The sequence below is a fragment of the Muscardinus avellanarius genome (assembly GCF_963383645.1).
Source record: "Muscardinus avellanarius genome assembly, chromosome: X".
Classification (NCBI taxonomy): Eukaryota; Metazoa; Chordata; class Mammalia; order Rodentia; family Gliridae; genus Muscardinus; species Muscardinus avellanarius.
The window spans coordinates 83639910-83648120 of record NC_137792.1 but is presented as its reverse complement, the minus strand read 5'-3'; positions in this window follow the sequence as shown (position 1 = coordinate 83648120).

Sequence of the window (8211 nt, the reverse complement as noted above, 5' to 3'; positions counted from 1 at the left end):
CCAAACCTATAATTCACCTGTCTCATCCTCCCAGGTACTAGGATTGCACACATGTGCCAACAACCCTGACATGTTTAGCAGTTTTATGTCTAAGGTCATCAGTGATATAGCCCTGTATTTTTTTTCTTGCACTGTCTTTATTATGTTTTGTTATTAATGTGATGTTGGCATCATATTTGGGAGAGTCCTTTCTTCTATTTAACAGAATAATTTAAGAAGTATTAGGATTAGCTCTTCTATAAAGATTTATGAGATTAACTTTGAAAACCATCTGTTCCTGGGAGTTTGTTTAGTGGTAGGCTCTTTATTGCTGCTTCAATTTCTTTGATTGCTATAGGTTAGTTTAAGTTTTTTATAGCTTCTTAACTCAGTTTAGGAAGGTTGTATGTGTCTAGAAATTTGTCTATTTCTTCTAGATACTCCATTTTATTGGGATATAGTTTTTCAAAGCAGTTTCAGATAATCCTGTAAATTTTCATGCTATCAGTGATAATACCTTCTTTTTCATCTCTTTTGCAATTTTTATCTTCTCTCTCTCTCTCTCTCTCTCTCTCTCTCTCTCTCTCTCTCTCGTTAGGCTGGCTATTGCTTTATATATCTTGCTTGTTTTGTAAAGAAACCAGCTTTTAGTTTTGTTGAAATTTATTGTTTTTATTCTCCATTTTATTGATTTATGCTCTGATTTTAATAATTTTTGTCTTCTACTGGCTTTGAAGTTAGATAGTTTGTGCTTTGCAAGGGCTATAAAGTTAGTCATTATTTATTTGGTGATTTTTTGTTCATGAGTGAGCACTCAGTGTTATAAATTTTTTCTCTTAATACTGATCTCAAGGTGTCAAAAAAGTTTTGACATATTGTTTCTTTTGTTTCTAGAAATTTCTTAATTTCACGCCTTACTTATTCTATGACTCATTCCTAGTTCATCAATGTGTTATTCAGTCTCCACATGTTTATGTAATTACTCTGGGTTTTTTATTTTGTTTTGGTATCGATTTGTATTGGCTTCATAAGAATAATTGCAGAGAGTCCTGTTTATTTCTATTTCATAGAATAAATTAAGGGGCATAGAGATACTCTTGGATAGGAATAATTAACCACAAAATGTCTATTCCTCTAAAAGTGTTATGTAAGTTTGATATAATACCAATTAAATTACCAAAGTCATTATTTACAGACATAGAAAAATTAGTCATTAAATTTATTTGGAGTAACAAAAAAACTAGAATAGCCAAAGTAGTCCTCAGCAACAAGAACCACAATATCTAACTTCATACTAAACTATACAGTCATAGTAATATAAAACATGATCTTGGCAGCAAAACAAAATCATAGAACAATGGAGGTGAATAGAAGCCTCACAAACAAATCTGCACACTTACAGTCAACCAATTTTTTACAAAGGGACCAAAAACATACAATACAATAAAATACCCTTTTTAACAAATGGTTTTGGCAAAGCTGATTAACCATATGCAGAAATAAGAAAATAAAGCCATTTTCTCACGCTTCACAAGCGTCGCCTCAGGATATATCAAAGACTTGGAAATCAGAGAAGATATCTTGTAGTTTCTTAAAAAGGGAAAAGGTCAAACACTTCAACACATAGAAACAGGTAAAATTTTTTAACAAGATCCCCAAAGGCACAAAAAATTAAAAGAAGGATCAATAGGTGAGATTGCATTTAACTGAAGAGCTTATTTGCAGTAAAGGAAATTAACAAGGATATTAACAGAGAGCTCATAGAGAGGGAAAAATTGCCAATTATTCCTCCAATACAGGGATAATATCTAGAATATAAAGACAACTCAAGAAGCTCACTGGTAAAAAATAAATAAACAAACAACCCAATCAAAAGATGAGTAAGTGAATTAAATTGACACTTCACAAAAGAAGAAATTCAAATGGCCAATAAATATATAAAATGTTCAACATCATTAGCAATCAGAGAAAAGCAAATCAAAATTATTCTGAGATTTCACCTAACTCCAACTATAATAACAATAATTAGAAACACAAGCAGAAACAAATGCTTGTAAGAATGTGGAGAAGTGAGAACACTAGAACATTGTGGGTGGGGTTGCAAATTAGTGTAACTACTTTAGAAAACACTGTGGAGGATCCTGAGAAGAATGGGAATGTGCATACCATATGATCCATTAATACCACTTGTGGGTATCTACACAAAATAAATGGAAACCAAAATACCAAATGAATGCATACATATCTATATTTATTGCTGCACAATTCATAATTGCTAAATGATGGAACTAGCCAAGATGTTCACTAGCAGATGAATGGATTAGAAAACTATGAGCTATCCAGGCATGGTGGTGCATGCTTGTAATTCCTGTGCTTGGAAGGTGGAGACAGGAGGATCATGCAGGTTTGAAGCCAGCCTTACTGGCTTAAGAGACCCTGTTTACAAATTAAATATTTTAAAAAATAGGTCTGGGAGTGTAGCCCTGAGGTAGAACTCTTTCCAGGAACCCCAGTACCACAAAACAAACAAACAAACAAACAAAACAAACAATAAAAAAAAACTATGGGAAAAGTTGGGCTTGTAACCCCAGCATTTGGGAGGCTAAGAAAGGAGGATCGTGGTTTTCAGAAAGCCTCAGCTGCTTAGTGAGGCCCTTTGCAACTCAGCAAGACCATGTATTAAAATAATGACTAAAAATAGGGCTGGCAGTGTAGCTCAGAGTTAGAATGTGTCTGGGTTCCATCCCTAGTACTGCAAAAGAATTTAAAAAACTATGGAATATGTAAACAATGGAGTTTTATTCAACCATAAAAAGAACAAAATTATGTCATTTGCAGGGAAATGGCTAAAACTGGAGAATATTATGCTGTGAGAATAGTCACAAAATGTAAAAAATTTAATGCTCTCCATAATATGTGGAAGCTAGGGAGAAAAGAGGTCATTGGAGAAACTGTAGATGAAAAAGGAGAAACCATACATAGATGAGTAAATAAGGAAGCCTAACTGAAAGTGATGGGAGGGATGAAGAAGAAAATTCTCTAGTGTAAACGATGTACATTCACAAACATATCAAAGTCAATAACTAATCCAAACATAAAAACAGCCTTATACTGACACAAAAAAGATACATAAACCAATGGAGCAGAATAGAAGTCTCAGAAACAAATCTGCACACTTACAGCAAATTGATTTTTGAAAAAGGGGTCAAAAACATGCTGGAAAAAAATAGCCTTTACTATTTTTAACAAAATCTATAGCAGTTGATTAAATCCTTCCTTGTATTGCTTTTCTAAGGATTGAAGAATATTTATATGCTCAACTAAAACCCTCTTTAAAAACTTTAATGGTATTTGTTATTTTCAAAGAAATTAATGCTTCACTATTATATAAAGGAATTACATAGGAATATAAATATTGATAATATTATATATGAAATCATATATATATATATATATATATATATATATATATATGAATATATGAACTATATTTGGAAAATGGAACTGATTACTGTTCTCTTGGAATTGTTTTGGGAAATTGCCTTAGTAAATTTTGTTCTTCTAATGAGAGTAGTTTTAGAGAAACTCCAAAAAACAATAGATAAAAGGAAATTATATCTCAATTAAAGTGGTTTGACACTATCCTCTATTACTTATTTTACTTTGTTAATGGGGTCTAAATTTTATCTAAGAAACAGTGTGTTATTTTTATATAAATATATTGCAGGCTAAAATCATAAAAATCTTCATGAGGATAGCAAAGGGAATAGCCACAAAGCTATCACCTTTCCTCTTTTTATTACCAATTTATTCATAGGGTTTTGATTGCTATTTATACTTGAAGCTAAACCACACATGTCTAATTGAAACCTCAAATAATTCAAACTGAGCCTTTTAATTTTTCCTCAATCCTAAACCAACTTTCTCATCCTTTGCAATCTTGTAATAAGAAAAACTTATGCTTTTCATGTAGCAGTCCAGAAATTTAGAATGCATATATTGATAGAAATTCAGTTCTTCTCTTCAAATCAAAATATTTTTTTCTTTTTTACTTTTTTTAAAATTTTTTATTGGTGTACTGTATTCATACATCTTAATGTCATCATTTTTATTATGCACAACATATCTAAACTACCAAAAAAATCCCATAAATTTTACCTTTCAAATAGATCTAGAATTTAGCCATTTCTTATCACCCATATAGTCATGCGTTTGATTCAAGAAACCAACATCACTTGTCTATTATTTTTATTATAATCTCCCAAATTATCTTTCTGCTTCTTATCTTGATACGCTTGGAATATATGCTAAATATACAAGCATATAAATATAAGTATGAATGTTAATTTTCTGCTAAAAATTGTCAAAATATTTCCTTCTTACTTCTTTTTCTCAGAATAAAAAGCAAAGCACTTACTAAGGTGTATATAGCTTGACATCATCTGGTTTTATTATTTCTCTGTCTTTTTTATTATTCTCTTTGATAATTTGTGTTCAATAACATTGAAATCGTTGCTTTGTCACAAATATCCTTTTCATGCCCTTATTGAATTTGCCATCACACTAGCTATTTTCTTGCCTAGAATGTTCTTGTAATAAATATGCACATGATTTAGCTCTTCTCTCCTCTGGACACTTATTCAAAAGTGATTTTCTTAGTAAGAACACATGTGGTTTCTCTAATATTTGAAATCTTTTTGACAATGTAATACCTTTTCTTAAAAATAAGATTATTTTTTCTACTTATCACTTACCACTCTATAAAACAATGTTTTTGACTCAAGATATAGAATTATGGTAGAGTATCTGCCCTTGCCTGGTATGTGTGAGTCCAGTACAATAAACTAAGTAAAATATTGTTTTAAATTATGTATCTTGTGAATTGCCACTAAAATATAACTATTTAATAGCAAAATTACCAACAATTACCATTACTTAGAAGTGTACCTTGATTTTGATATATTACACTTGAGCATTTTTTAAATCAGTAAGAAAATGTACAATAATGATCATGCTTATGTATGATTCAAGGAAGAACTCTTGACCTGAAAGAAAAAAAGTCAGTGTTTGCGATAGGATTATATTTTCTACTTCTCAGCAGGAAAGGAAAAACCCCATGAGCTTTTGCATTTGCAAGTCCAAGTAGAAACTAGAAACACAACTGAGGCAATCTAGGCCTCAAATATCTCTTGAATGATAATAACAAATTTAACCAAATATTGTGTAAAAGAAAACTTGATATTGGAAAATTTGTTTCTAGTACCATAGCAACATTTTAAGTGATCCTGCTACTTAGTTTAGATGTGCTTTTAAAATCCTTTTTAGACCAGCATGGTGGTTCACACCTGTAATCCAGTATTTAGGATGGTGAGCCAGGAGAACCAGAGGTTTAAGAAAAGCCTCAGCAATGTGGCAAGACTCTTAACCAATCTATTAAAAAAAACTCTTTAAAGATAAAAAATAAGTAAAAAGGCTGGGATATAGCTCAGAGGTAGAAGTTTTCTGCGTTCAATTTTTAGTAACACACACACGCACACATACACACACAAAAAAAATCCTTCTTAGCACATTACAGGTAATCAGTTATTAGTCATTTGAAGATGGCACATTGATTAAAATTTATTTACACTACTAAAGACATTCTTTTAGTAGAGTAGAAATATCTTCTCAAGGTTTAAATTTCCTTTGTAATATTAGAAAATTCCAAAACAACAGAATAAAAACTATGTAACAAATATTTTATGATAATTTCTGTGATCAACATTGAGGAAAGTTGCAAATCAAAGCAATATAGAATGTAGCTTCTATACTCAAAATATGTGCTTTCTGAAAATGTATTGCAACAGAAAATGACAATGAATTACCATAAACAGATTCATGAATCAAAATGATCATTTCAACTTTCAAGTAGAAATTTTATATTAGTGAGACAAATATAAAAATTAAAAAAATATGATGCTGGATAATTTGAAACTTATTTTTTCTTGTGATGCATAACCTGCCTGCTTTTTCTTTATTCCCTCATAGAACTGACTGCCTCAAAAATGTGTTAAAGTTAATTTTTTAATACATTTCATTATGTTTAGATTAAAACTTATGCTCACTAAATACCTCTACTAAAAGATGAAAGAGAAAGCCCCAGAATAAAAAAAATCCAAAATACATATATTATTACCAAGTTTATAGAAACATTTTTTGAATTTCATAATGAACAGACACCCAAACCAAAAAAAAAAAAAAATAGGCAAGAAATGTGTTTGATTATTTTTCACAAGGATTGGACTCGTGTGTGTGTGTGTGTGTGTGTATGTGTATGTGTGTGTGTGGTACTGGGCATGGAACCCAGAGTCTTTCTACCTCCAGGATATACTCCCCACCCCATATTATATATTTATTTGGAAACAGGGCTACACTAATTTGCTGAGAGCCTCACTAAGTAGCTGAGGATGGCTTTGAAACTGTGCAATCCCTTTGTCTCAAACTCCCAATCACTGGGATTACAAGAGTGCACCACTACACTAAGGATTGGACTCAGGTTGAAAAAAACTAGAAAACCTAACCAGGAAGCAAACTCTGTTTTAATATTCTAGAAAGTTGCTGTAACTATAAAAGTTCCATAGAGAAAAAACGGATCCAGGCATGATGGTGCACGCTTATAATCCCAGCATTCGGGAGGCTGAGACTGGAGGATCATGGTTTGTGGATAGCCTCAGCTACTACTTAGTGAGGCCCTCTGCAACTTAGTGAGAATAAAGAATAAAAAATAGGGTAGGGGGTTTAGCTCGGAGGTCGAATGCTCCTGGGTTCCATCCCCAGACCCACACAAAAAAATGGAGTTCACTGTGTTAAATATAGCATTGTACATACTGCTTTTTCTTCTTGTGTTATTTACAAAATAACCACGTAAGAAAAAAGACTAAGACTAAGTATCTAGGTAAATGAGGCAGCAATTGACCAGTAAAACCAATTTTACAGTTCTGAGAAGGAAAATATTGTAATCTAGGACAGAAACAGAAGCCAGGCTGAGAGGCCTAAATCATTTAATCATTACCATGCCAGCATGGCGTGGTGGCACACACTTGTAATTGTAGTACTTGGGAAGCTAAAAAAGAAAGATAATAGGTTTAAAAAAAAGGCTCAGCAATGTAGCAATATACTTGGCAACCTAGCAAGACCCTGTTTTAAAACAAAAAATAGAAAGGACTGAGGGTATAGCTCAGAGATAGAATGCCCTTGGATTTACACCCCAGTACATTAAAAAAGTGAGATTAACAATCATTCTATTTTTCCTTTAAATGCTTATCAATTAAGTTAATTTAAGCAAAGAAGAAGATAAAATGTTACCAGGAAACAAATTGGTGATTCTAAAGTCACTCTGTATTAGCACAAAAACGAAGTCCATGTACACCAAGTGATATAATATGGAATTATATTATTAAAGATTAAAATAAAATTTACAATATTTCCCATACAGTTTATAGTATTTTGAAGGAATCATTAGGAAAACTATTTTAGCATAAAAAGTAAAAATATGAAAAATTATGATCAAATAAGGGTTGAAGTCATTTGACTTTGTCAGTTTAGTCTAGTCAATAAAGAAATTAGATATCTTAAATTAGGAAAAGCCTGTTAGAGTGAGAATACAGAAACTGAAAATGTGAGATGTATTGTTCAGGACATGGAATTCACTTACTCTACAATATAATGAGATTACTGTTCATAATAATGAAAAATTAAAGTTTAATCATGGTAATAATTGTATAATATAGGATGAAAAAGGATTTTTAGTGAGCAAGGAACTAAGAAACTAGTTGGGAAAAACAGTTACTACTACATCAAATCTTTGTGTATTGTGTTAACCAAACTAGTAATACTAGTACTAGAGATAATGACAGTAAAGCTGGATGAAAAGTTATTGAAAAATTGTTAGCAGACAATCCATAGATTATACCAATTATAAAAGAGAAGACCTGATATAAATAACATAGTGAGCATGAGATTAAAAGTTGTTTAATAATTAGTATTTATTAAATGATTAGGCAAAGAATGGTATAAGGAGGTGAAACATCCAAAACATGATATCTAAAACATGAGAAAATGTTTATAAGAGGAAAAAATTATGAAATAATTCTAGTTATATAATTTTATAACAGTAAGATACATATTTACTGCATTAAGATGTGTTTGCACATACATATACTCATGAGTGTTTACAGTACAAAAGATGAGATA